At 39.3% G+C, this 13,718-nt stretch overlaps 2 protein-coding genes across 2 annotated transcripts in view; one reads left to right on the top strand and one right to left on the bottom strand.

Moving 5' to 3' along the window:
* LOC114641113 (CD276 antigen-like) overlaps positions 1-7,530 on the top strand; it is a 49,802-nt gene extending 42,272 nt beyond the window's left edge. The window contains exon 5 of the mRNA XM_051926033.1: positions 6,936-7,530. The gene's annotated coding sequence lies outside the window, so the exon portion shown is untranslated. The remainder of the gene's footprint in view (positions 1-6,935) is intronic.
* Positions 1-13,718, bottom strand: part of LOC114669708 (CD276 antigen homolog) — a 258,191-nt gene that overhangs the window by 210,091 nt on the left and 34,382 nt on the right. The window lies entirely within an intron of this gene.

Here is a 13,718-nt window from a genome sequence, read left to right on the forward strand (position 1 = left end):
AAAAGGTTTTAGGAACATGTAATACTGGACACACTTAGAGACCTTCAAACACAGTGGCAGAACTCCGGAGATGAGTTCATCCTTTTACCCTTGGGTTTCACCGTTTTGAGGAGGAAGGCTGCAGGTGATGTCCTCCAAGGCTCACTGTGGCTTATATTCCTATTGTGTACAACATCATGAAAAGCTAAGAGTGTAGAAAGTCTGGAGTATATAAATAAAAGTACAAAATTCACCAGCTTCTAAAGTCGGCCTGTGATGACCTGCAGTGATGGCAGAGGTGGGTAGAGTAGCCAAAAATTGTACTCAAGTAAGAGTAGCGTTACTTCAAAATAATATTACTCAAGTAGAAGTAAAAAGTAGTCATCTAAAAAATAACTCAAGCAAGAGTAAAAAAGCATTTGGTGAAAAGACAACTCAAGTGCTGAGTAACTGTTTGATCATAATAAATGATTTATTTTTTAGAAATGTTGTAATAAGACAGACAAAAATATAAAATAATGTGCAAATTCTGCTATTTCCAAATAATAAAATAAAAAATGAGTAAAAATAAATAAAATCTTTATAAAATAAAGATGCACAAATAACACAAAGTTCCAAATCTCAGTTTTTCACAACAAAGATTTTGAAGCCAATACCTACAGTAGGTAACATGTATGTTTGAACAGTGCAAAGTACTTACAGTGACAAGATATACAGACTGTACACTGACAGTAGAATACTGCATAGTCTCTTGCCATCCAAATAGTACAGCTGATAGAAAATAACATTAGAACAAGGCAGCTTGTGCACGTCCAACAAGTCTCACTTTACCTCGACTGTCTGTGTCTGTGTATGTTCAGTTAAAACCTGCTTGTTCTTCGCTCTGTGAACTGATGGTTAAGCTTCAGCAGGAGTTGGCTCTCATTTTTCATGTATTCTTTCTTTCCCTGTCCGCTGTCTGTGAGGTGTTTGTGCCGCTATGCCGCCACAGTTTGTGTGAGGTCATGTGACTGCCTGGAGTCTTCTGATTATTGTTGCTATGTCTGAGTGGTGAAACAGTCATGCAGTAGATCCACTGGTGTCTTCTCTCTGGCAAAAATATAGCATATCTAATGGAAAAAAGTAACGATTCGAGTGTTGCCCAATGTAGTGGAGTAAGAGTAGCGTTTCTTCTTCACAAATGTACTCAAGTTAAAGTAAAAAGTGTGGTATAGTAAAACTACTCTTAGAAGTATATTTTTTTTAAAAAGTTACTCAAGTAAATTTAACAGAGTAAATGTAACTCGTTACTACCCACCTCTGAGTGATGGTCACCTTTCTTTATCCAGAGCATTGAAAGTCATGACAGAAAATGGACCAGAGCAAGTGAGCAAATGAGTAAGGCTTACTTTTTAAAAGTGAAGCAGATTGTATTAAAATCAGATGAATTAAAGCAGGGCCGTCTTACCAGCCACATAGGCTCCCTGGCAAAGTAGTCTACTGGGGCCCCTGTTTTGATAGCAAAATACAAATATAAATAGGCATCAGAAACATCGTGGGCCCCTATGCTCCTGGGTCCCCCAGCCAGTGGCCATTGTACTTAAACGTGAAGAGGGCCCTGAATTAAATTGTTTCTACAGAGATGTGCAAAACAGTGTATACATTTAGTAAGTAATTTCAGTAAATAATTCTTTAAAAAAAAAAATCCATGCCTTCAAACAAAAGCAGTGTCTTAGGGTGATTAACTGAAAAGGAAATGCAAATAATCACATTTAAAACCACGTGTTCTCTTGAAAGACAGTTTTCTGCTGTTAGAATGCCCAAATAGATCCACCAAATACAGCCTGCCATATCTCAATTTACCTTGTAGAGTAACAACTGCCACTTCATCTGTCACTGCAGTTCCCCGGAGCTGCCACCTCTGACAGTCACCGGAGTGCCTTGCCCTCTCGATGGATGCCACCATGCATCACAGCGAAACCTAACCATCCTTCTGATATGCTCAAATGTCCTGTTCTGATTGGCTTAAAGAGGGACAATTCAGCTTTCCAATGTTGTGCTGATCAGAAGATAGGACAATCTCAATGTCGATACTAAAGTGTCCTCTTTCACTTGCCAACAATTGAACTGCTTGTTTGTAAATGAAAATGATGGGCTGGTCATTCAGCTTCTGCTCTTTACAGCAAGGTAGTCTGTGCCTTTCTACTGCCTATTGATTGTGAGAGATTGATAAAGAAGTCACAGCTTGTTGTCTTTTTTAAATGCTACAGGCAGTAAAAGAGAAATAAAAGTAACAGTGTATTTCAAAAAAGTACAGGATGAGACAAAAAGAAGTACCACATTTCAAACATTTATTCCACAAAAATGCTACAAGATAAAATACATTTCATTACGACACAAGAAAGGGTATACAAAATAGATTTTTTTCCACTTTGTTTTAAAAACGATGTTTTCAAGGTGGTGGCCATCATTAGTGATACACTCTTTGAGATGATTTCTGAACACTTGCATGACTCATTCGGCCATTTCATGGCGAATAGTGGCCTTGAGGGCTTCAAGATTTTGAGGTTGGCGTGTGTACACCTTCAACTTGAGATGACCGCACAAGAAGAAATCGCACGGAGCGAGATTAGGCAAACATAAAGGCTACCTGACATCACCGCACAGGGAGATCAGCTTCCCCGGTGTTATAATATTAAGTTTAATGTCACTGTCTCTGTTCAGACATTTTAAAGTCTGTTTTGCTTTTCTTTGTACATGTATAGCTGAGCCAGATTTAGTACAAAGGGGCTCAGCATTTAGAATTGCTGAGCCAAGCATAGGACTAGATAGCCAAAGACAGCTGGAGGAATGTATAGTCAGCCTAAAGACAGAATAGTATACATCTGTCCTCTGTCAGTACAAAATCTTCTTTCCTTGTTGGGAGAATGAGACAACTGCAAGTAGGCATTGTTCTATTCCTGTATTTTTGGAGGTGGGGTTGAGTCCTTTCCTGTCCTTGTTTGGAGACCAGAGAGAGAGCCTGCACGTGGAGCAACCAGTATATAAGGCTTGGACTGCTGCCAAGACACTTTGAAGCATGTGGACAGGTGAACCACTTATTCGTCCTGAAAAACCTTTTAGCGCAACGACGGAAAATGGAAGACTGTATACATCAAATTCCCACCTTGATAATTGTCATGCTATGGCTTCCTCCGTCTATAATGCCGCGTAATGTCGTCAGTAAAGAAAGCTAAGGTATATCTTTTTCTCTCGTGATTGTTGCACCGCCATATCATTATGGGGGTAGGGGGGGGTGGAGAGAGATATCGCCTTTTAATATCATATCTCTATATTTTTCGGTTACTTAAAACACCACAATTTCAAAAGAACACATTTCCGGAGAGCTAGTGCCTCCTAAGGAAACACCCGGAAACAACTTGCATGGGTCTCCATACTGTAGGAGCTGTTGTTCAATCCTGTTGAAACCAGGAATCCACCACATCCATTTCTTCCAGTTTGCAATAAGGTCTCTAGCAGTTCAATGTAACATTCTAAAGTGACGGTGACCATTGCTCCCTCCTCCTCAAAAAAGTAAAGGCCTACAATGCCAAATTCCGAAACTTGCGCACCAAACCGTAACACACTGACTGTGCAGGGGTCTCTGATGAAGTTCACGAGGGTTGGTTTCAACCCAATAGCAATGCTTATTTACGCAAACATTCAAATGGAAATGTGTCTCATTGCTGCACATGACAATGGTATCTCGATGAACGATTTGTAGAATGTTGGCCCACAACTCTCCATGGCTCTCTCAGTGTCTCTCACTGAGTTCCTGAACTGCCATCATTTTGTATGGATGGAAATTAAGGTCCTCATGCAAAATCCTCCTCAAAGATGTTTTGGAAATGCTTAAGGCAGAAGCAGGTTTGCACGCTGAATGTCTAGAATGCTGCAGAATTGATGCCCTTACAGTTTGGATGTTTTCAGGCATTCATACAATCCGAGGATGGCCTAGAGATTTTCTGTTCAATGTTATACCTGTCTGTCTAAATTTAGCCACCCATTGAAGAATTGTTTTCCGATTTGGGACGTCAGCATTAGGAAGAATGCTGATGTGCGTTTGGAAGGCGTGTTGCATGGTAATGATGGATTTGTTGTTTTTGAAGAACGCTTCGACTGCCAAAGCACGGTGCACATCAGAGCAAGGCATGTGGCTGACTGAAAACTACAATGGATCGCCTATTAAAGGAGCCCCTCTCACCCCAACCCACTCAGCTGCCTCTACCTTTTGCAATGACCTTAAGAAATGCAGTACTTCATTTTAGCTCACCTTGTAAAAGTAGACCTGGGGTCTCGTGTATAAATGGTGCGTACGAACAAAAATGTTGCATACTCCCGTTTCCACACTCACATCGCGATGTATAAAACCTAAATTTGGCATAAAGCCACGCACATTTTCACGCCAGCTAAATGCTTGGCATATGCAAGTTCTCCGCTTGGTTTTGCAAACTGGCAGCACCCAGCGTCAAAGCAGTGCTTTTGTTCCAGTGTGGTTTCCCTTTCTTTTTTAGATCCACATCCCTGACTCGGCTTTATCAAATACACTGAAATTAACCGCATATTTTTTATTAGTTTAAGGCATCTGATTGTAATTAACCTGTAACAATATAATGGTTCACGGAACGGCCAAACTATTCCAAATACCATAGCTGCTTTAGCGTTGTTCCTCACACTGTTATCTGAGTGTGAAAACACAGCTCTACAAAGAAAAAGAGAATTATCTTTATTTAGCATCAAGCAAACGCTTCCTCAGCCATGCTGCGCTATTTCAACTGCTCTCATACGGCAAACGCTTCAGAGCCTTTTCTGTCCTGACCTCAAGGCTCAGAAACAGTTTCATCCCAAGAACTATAAACACACTCATTCAGTCCATCAAGTGCTCCTTGTAGAACCGTTTGTACTTATTAGTACAATCACCTCACTGTAAACTTGCACTACAGTTATAATATTGCACAACCTGAGCCACTTTATAAAGCACTTATTTACATATGATGACGATATCATGTTTAAGATGAAATGCAGCAAAACATGTTTATTACATCCATCCATTTTCCAACCCGCTGAATCCCATGTTTATTACATTATACAGATAAAATGTTAACACCATTTAAATAATCTATATTGTTAATAAATAAACATGTGAGGACATGGTGTCGCAGCGCTAGCAAGGAGCTGGTGCCTCGTTCAGGGATTGTTCCTGCCTCATGCTATATTCTTGCTGGTGCTGGTGCGACACCAGAAGGATAGATGGATAGAATAATTAAACATGTACTATGAAGATATTTCAATGTTCCTTAAAAGGTTGGAAGAATCGGCATTCTAAGCTTACAGATGGCTTGACATCTACTACAGAGCTGATTGTGTGGTGATTGGGTACTTGGAGAAAGAAAAGGAAGGACAGGAACTGGGCATTAGTATGTTTAAAAGAGACAGTACTGCTGCAATAAATCATTTCATTGAAGGTCACGCACGGCACAGCAAGCATCTTGCGTGAGGCAGAAACAATCTCTGGACAGGGCGCCAGCTCGTCACTATCACTGTGACACCGTGTTCCCATGTTTACTAACATGCTTTAATTCCTATCATGAAAATGATATCAAGTATACATCTCAGTGTTTTAATTATTCAGAGAGCTGTAATATCACGAATGTAATGGATTCTGTGTCCTGTCAGAGGAAGAGAGAGCCCGTTTAAGAAGCACATAGTAATTCACACACACAGAGCACATAGAACACATACAAAACAAAGCATTTAACGTGCTACTTTAGTTACGATGGGATTTGAGAAACTAGTAAATTAAACGATTTAAAGATGAAGTTTATGATGTTCTACTTTAATGACAAAATAAACCACATGATTAAAGTGGAAATTTCGAGATTAAAGTTGACATTTCGGGCTTTTTTCCCCACTGTGTGCCTATTTTTTTCTCTGTACTCTAATAAGCTTTCATATGACACTCAGACAGTGGGCTACGACTTGCCTTTTCAAGGTGACTTTGATATCTGACAACTTTTTTATTTCGGGCACTGTGTAACTTTGTGAACTTGAGCTTTCGAGTTTTTCCGACACTTTATGTCACTTGATCAACTTCCTTTTGTTGTTTATACCACTGTTTAAACCAACAAATAGTACGTTTTTCTTTGCCTCTACTCGGTATTCGCTGAAATTCTTCTATTTCCCCCCATGCTTTTGCCATTGCCTTTCCACAGAACACTGAGCTTAAGAACTATTTATACTGATTTGCATATTTGTAATTCTGGGAGGAGTTTAGAAAGTGGCAGCAGGTTCGTGCACATGCTTTACTTTTCATGCTGACCGGAATTTATGAAGCGGGAGAACGTGAAAGTTGGCGAACGCACAGATTTATGCATCTTGATTTTTTTGTGCATACACACATTTCCGCTTTTGTCCGTATGCTATGTTTTAGTGTGAATTCTACGCATAGTGTTATGCATGAGGCCCCTGTTGATTGCAGATATTTCATAACCATTTTTTTTAGTTGTTTCTGACACCATTAGTGATACTTTTGGGAAACGCATTCCATCACTAATAATGTTCAAAGTGCATTTTTTGGTAAAAATGTTACTGAATTGTGTAATGTATTCTGCTGTAATATATGTATGTAATATAACTAGTTCTACAGTAATAAGAATTCTAAAAGAGAAACGTCTACTCTGTATTGTGAAGTGAAGTATGATGAATTTATAACCAGTTAAATCAAAGTAGCAGAAAAGGGCTAAAAGTTAGGCCGCATTTAGGTTAAAAACAGTCGCTGGTTATCTCCTGAAACTCCTGTTCTTGTGCTCCGCTATGTGTAAGGCTAGGCCAGTTACTATTTGAGTACTGTATTTTTTGAGCTTGCTTTTTTAATATTAAACATTATGTTTTTGAGATTAATGCATTCCTCACTGACTGCCTGTATTCTGTGTTCACAGGTTTCAAAATATACTTAAGCACTTATCCTTTTTTTTGCTATCATCTGTTTGAGATTAAGGAATTCTCATGAAGAACAAAGAAAATCAAATTTTGCTATTTTCAGAGACAACTAGGCAGAAAAAAATCTGTTTTTGCTGAACACCATCTGCTACATGACTAATGTAACACGAAAACTTTAAGGTTCACTTTGAAATGTGTGCATTTAACACCTTGCTTGTTGTTTAGTGTTGTAATCCTAATGAGTCAGTCTTAGTACAACTCTGCACTGTTTACCAAAATGCAATCTGAGCAAACAGATGAATCATTAAGGAATTACAGAGAAATAAAGTAAAATAGAGCAATAGTCTGAGGTGAAAATACAATCGAATGTCATTATATGTTTTTTAATTTAAAGCATTTGATATATGTTTGAATGTAAAATGAGTGAACCTTAAACAAGCATTTACAGAAGCAGACCCTATTAGTTTTTAAAAGAAGTGTAGCTGTTAATAGACCTCTGTTGCCTGGGCTTGATTTGGAGTAATTTACTTGAGGTCTTTATTGGGAGTAATATGTGGAAACTTATTCCTGCCACTAAAAAAAATTTTGTATTTTTACATAAGGTCTTGCATGCTGCTGTCTGTGCAATATAATACATGCATGTGCTCCGGTTGTCTAGTGACAGCTACTAGAGAAAGACATTAAGCATGACAAGAAGCAAAGTTATATTATAAGTATACGTTTAATCCTGCATGGAGTGAGAGATGAATTTAATCGTCCCAGTTTGGGTCAGTGGGAGGCAGTGATTATCGCAGCAGCACCGGGTGTAATACAAGAAGAAAACAGACAATTGGAAAATGGTGTGCAACATGCAATCCGGTATCAGAAACCTATAAATGCAGTGCCTGTTTAGTTTTAATCCAGTTGTTTGCTATAGGTGTTTTGAAAAACTGTGATCTGGTGGTACAGGGGTCATACCACAAAATGTTGAGGATGGAAAAACGGGGATGCATTTTATTTACTCCAAAGCACATGAAGGACTGCATTTATTTTGTTAATTGAGAAGTATTGTTTTTACATTACCTGTTTCTAACACTGAATACTGGTAATCATCCACAGTTCTGGCAGAACCTGCAGACTCCATGCAGACTCGAGCACTGTAAGGCAGGAATGACAGCCCTGTGCTACCATGCTTACCACTATGTTAAAATGTCTGTGCTGAACTTACTGTCTGATTAAAACTAAATGCATGCCTATAATATGCTTAAAGCAGGCACATGTACTAGGACACCAGCAGCAGCAGCAGGCAATATCTTTGTGAAATAATGCAATTTTTTCTTTCTTTATTTTATTTTATTTTTTCCCTAAAGTAGTGCAAAAATATAAAGGAAACAATCTGAATGACATATGTCAGATGAAGTATTTCACTGTGCACTTTTATAACTCTTAAAAACATAAATAATGGACTGTTATTCTTGCTCATAATGCTTATCACTATTGAAATTTAGCACTTAAAGTGTTATTCTTTCTTTTCAAAGTATTTTAAGTGCTGCTATGATTGAGTATTTATTCTATCATATTTCTTTGTACCTCTGAATTTAAATAAAAAGAAAATAAATAAATAAAAATGGAAAATATTGGGTTGCTGTGGTGTGCAAACAATGATGTAAGAAGGATGAGTTCCTGTCAGGTGCAGACCCCACTTCTCTCCTGCTTGATCACTGACTGACATAGCTATGAGGATGTCTTCAATGTATGATATGTAACCATCATATTTATTTAGATTATTTTACAAGAAATGCACACTAAACATTCTGCTCAGTCTGACCCTTTCTGTCCCTTCTTGATTGTAACATAAGGGAAACTAAATTGGCACAAAGAATACATGAAGACAAGGACAGTAATGTGGTCAAAAAGAGAAGCAAAAATTCAGAACCAGAAACTCAAAAGGAACTGGCAAGAAAACAAAATGGAATTGCTAAACTGGAGATGAGGACAACTATAAAAGAGATCATAAATCCAACAATCAACAACAAGTGCTTTCCCCAAAGGTTGATGTGCAATATCCACATTACGGTGAAGTAAAGTACACAATGCTGGACTTTATCCCATCACAAATTGTCACTCAACTTCCCAAGCCTCATCTCTTGTAACCGATCATCCTCTCCCAGTGATGGTACCACAAAATGGTGGTACCTAAGGAACAAACATAAAGATATTGTGGTCTACACCAAAATGTAACGATTACAATAGTGACTTCAAAAGAAATATTTATAAACTCTGAATCATTCTTGTTCAAAAAACCCCAAAAACTGTGTTCAAAGCCTGTGAGAAAAATATATTGATGAGAAACACTTTAATTTTTTTTTACATAATATAACCGCCTGGTAATGTGATTACATAAGATGAAGCAGCAACGTTAGAAAGGTACATGAATTGTTCTGAAGACCAATCTTGGCTTTGGGTGGGATTCAATGAATAATTTATTAAATAAAATCAATTTCCAGCATTTATTTAGGAAGTTTGTACTTTGTTTAGTCTATATATCTATGTATACAAAATCCTAAGCCCAAAAGTGCAATGGAAGTGTGCAATGGAAGTGCAACGTTGACGTTTTTACGGCACGTTTTTGTCTTGCTTTAAATTGGGCTTATTTTAACACCTTTATATATATATATATATATATATATATGTTTGGTATATATATATATATATATATATACAGTGGTGTGAAAAACTATTTGCCCCCTTCCTGATTTCTTATTCTTTTGCATGTTTGTCACACAAAATGTTTCTGATCATCAAACACATTTAACCATTAGTCAAATATAACACAAGTAAACACAAAATGCAGTTTTTAAATGATGGTTTTTATTATTTAGGGAGAAAAAAAATCCAAACCTACATGGCCCTGTGTGAAAAAGTAATTGCCCCCTTGTTAAAAAATAACCTAACTGTGGTGTATCACACCTGAGTTCAATTTCCATAGCCACCCCCAGGCCTGATTACTGCCACACCTGTTTCAATCAAGAAATCACTTAAATAGGAGCTGCCTGACACAGAGAAGTAGACCAAAAGCACCTCAAAAGCTAGACATCATGCCAAGATCCAAAGAAATTCAGGAACAAATGAGAACAGAAGTAATTGAGATCTATCAGTCTGGTAAAGGTTATAAAGCCATTTCTAAAGCTTTGGGACTCCAGCGAACCACAGTGAGAGCCATTATCCACAAATGGCAAAAACATGGAACAGTGGTGAACCTTCCCAGGAGTGGCAGGCCGACCAAAATTACCCCAAGAGCGCAGAGACGACTCATCCGAGAGGTCACAAAAGACCCCAGGACAACGTCTAAAGAACTGCAGGCCTCACTTGCCTCAATTAAGGTCAGTGTTCACGACTCCACCATAAGAAAGAGACTGGGCAAAAACGGCCTGCATGGCAGATGTCCAAGACGCAAACCACTGTTAAGCAAAAAGAACATTAGGGCTCGTCTCAGTTTTGCTAAGAAACATCTCAATGATTGCCAAGACTTTTGGGAAAATACCTTGTGGACTGATGAGACAAAAGTTGAACTTTTTGGAAGGCAAATGTCCCGTTACATCTGGCGTAAAAGGAACACAGCATTTCAGAAAAAGAACATCATACCAACAGTAAAATGTGGTGGTGGTAGTGTGATGGTCTGGGGTTGTTTTGCTGCTTCAGGACCTGGAAGGCTTGCTGTGATAGATGGAACCATGAATTCTACTGTCTACCAAAAAATCCTGAAGGAGAATGTCCGGCCATCTGTTCGTCAACTCAAGCTGAAGTGATCTTGGGTGCTGCAACAGGACAATGACCCAAAACACACCAGCAAATCCACCTCTGAATGGCTGAAGAAAAACAAAATGAAGACTTTGGAGTGGCCTAGTCAAAGTCCTGACCTGAATCCAATTGAGATGCTATGGCATGACCTTAAAAAGGCGGTTCATGCTAGAAAACCCTCAAATAAAGCTGAATTACAACAATTTTGCAAAGATGAGTGGGCCAAAATCCCTCCAGAGCGCTGTAAAAGACTCATTGCAAGTTATCGCAAACGCTTGATTGCAGTTATTGCTGCTAAGGGTGGCCCAACCAGTTATTAGGTTCAGGGGGCAATTACTTTTTCACACAGGGCCATGTAGGTTTGGATTTTTTTTTCTCCCTAAATAATAAAAACCATCATTTGAAAACTGCATTTTGTGTTTACTTGTGTTATATTTGACTAATGGTTAAATGTGTTTGATGATCAGAAACATTTTGTGAGACAAACATGCAAAAGAATAAGAAATCAGGAAGGGGGCAAATAGTTTTTCACACCACTGTAAATATGTTTGGTATCTTTTCAGAATTTATCGAACTTTAATGTGCTGTTGTTAGATTTAAATTTAAATTCTAAACTTAAAAATATCAAGAACTCACGTCCCGTGAGACAAGACTTTGTGCCAAGAACCAATCGTGGGAAAGAGGGGTCCTTTCATCGGATTGGCTGGCCCAACGCTGTGTCAGCCGTGGAATGGCCAAATGGGGGAGGCCGCTTAATGGATGAGGACTCAAGGACTCTAAACATATCCATCCATCCATCTTCCAACCCGCTGAATCCGAACACAGGGTCACGGGGGTCTGCTGGAGCCAATCCCAGCCAACACAGGGCACAAGGCAGGAACCAATCCCGGGCAGGGTGCCAACCCCACTGCAGGACACACACAAACACACCCAGCACACACTACGGCCAATTTAGAATCGCCAATCCACATAACCAGCATGTCTTTGGACTGTGAAAGGGAACCGACGCAGACACGGGGAGAACATGCAAACTCCACGCAGAGAGGACCCGGGAAGCGAACCCAGGTCTCCCAACTGCGAGGCAGCAGCGCTACCACTGCGCCACCGTGCCGTCCACTCTAAACATATCCAAATCTTATTATGTGATATCATCTACTGTTAAATTCTGCTCCGTACTTCTAAAATTTTTATTTTTATACTGTATTGAGGATTTGTTCTGTTCTGTGTATTGTTTTGTATTGTATTGTATTGACCGCCTTCTTTTTGACACCCACTGCACACCCAACCTACCTGGAAAGGGGTCTCTCTTTGAACTGCCTTTTCCAAAGGTTTCTTCCATTTTTCCCTACAAGGTTTTCTTTGGGAGTTTTTCCCTGTCTTCTTAGAGAGTCAAGGCTGGGGGGCTGTCAAGAGGCAGGGCCTTTTAAAGCCCATTGCGACACTTCTTGTGTGATTTTGGGCTATACAAAAATAAACTGTATTGTATTGTATTTAACCGGGGCTGGAAATTAAAGACAAAGAATAGGACAGCTGCTGTACAGGCTTTTAAATGTTCAAAGTGCCGCGTGAGATGCAGATTACATGGCACGGCAGCAGCAGCAGAGAATATATATATATATATATATATATATATATATATATACACATATACAGTGGTGTGAAAAACTATTTGCCCCCTTCCTGATTTCTTATTCTTTTGCATGTTTGTCACACAAAATGTTTCTGATCATCAAACACATTTAACCATTAGTCAAATATAACACAAGTAAACACAAAATGCAGTTTGTAAATGGTGTTTTTTATTATTTAGGGAGAAAAAAAAATCCAAACCTACATGTCCCTGTGTGAAAAAGTAATTGCCCCCTGAACCTAATAACTGGTTGGGCCACCCTTAGCAGCAATAACTGCAATCAAGCGTTTGCGATAACTTGCAATGAGTCTTTTACAGCGCTCTGGAGGAATTTTGGCCCACTCATCTTTGCAAAATTGTTGTAATTCAGCTTTATTTGAGGGTTTTCTAGCATGAACCGCCTTTTTAAGGTCATGCCATAGCATCTCAATTGGATTCAGGTCAGGACTTTGACTAGGCCACTCCAAAGTCTTCATTTTGTTTTTCTTCAGCCATTCAGAGGTGGATTTGCTGGTGTGTTTTGGGTCATTGTCCTGTTGCAGCACCCAAGATCGCTTCAGCTTGAGTTGACGAACAGATGGCCGGACATTCTCCTTCAGGATTTTTTGGTAGACAGTAGAATTCATGGTTCCATCTATCACAGCAAGCCTTCCAGGTCCTGAAGCAGCAAAACAACCCCAGACCATCACACTACCACCACCATATTTTACTGTTGGTATGATGTTCTTTTTCTGAAATGCTGTGTTCCTTTTACGCCAGATGTAACGGGACATTTGCCTGCCAAAAAGTTCAACTTTTGACTCATCAGTCCACAAGGTATTTTCCCAAAAGTCTTGGCAATCATTGAGATGTTTCTTAGCAAAATTGAGATGAGCCCTAATGTTCTTTTTGCTTAACAGTGGTTTGCGTCTTGGAAATCTGCCATGCAGGTCGTTTTTGCCCAGTCTCTTTCTTATGGTGGAGTCGTGAACACTGACCTTAATTGAGGCAAGTGAGGCCTGCAGTTCTTTAGACATTGTCCTGGGGTCTTTTGTGACCTCTCGGATGAGTCGTCTCTGCGCTCTTGGGGTAATTTTGGTCGGCCGGCCACTCCTGGGAAGGTTCACCACTGTTCCATGTTTTTGCCATTTGTGAATAATGGCTCTCACTGTGGTTCGCTGGAGTCCCAAAGCTTTAGAAATGGCTTTATAACCTTTACCAGACTGATAGATCTCAATTACTTCTGTTCTCATTTGTTCCTGAATTTCTTTGGATCTTGGCATGATGTCTAGCTTTTGAGGTGCTTTTGGTCTACTTCTCTGTGTCAGGCAGCTCCTATTTAAGTGATTTCTTGATTGAAACAGGCGTGGCAGTAATCAGGCCTGGGGGTGGC

The sequence above is a fragment of the Erpetoichthys calabaricus genome, chromosome 4 (genome assembly GCF_900747795.2).
Source record: "Erpetoichthys calabaricus chromosome 4, fErpCal1.3, whole genome shotgun sequence".
NCBI classification, from domain to species: Eukaryota; Metazoa; Chordata; class Cladistia; order Polypteriformes; family Polypteridae; genus Erpetoichthys; species Erpetoichthys calabaricus.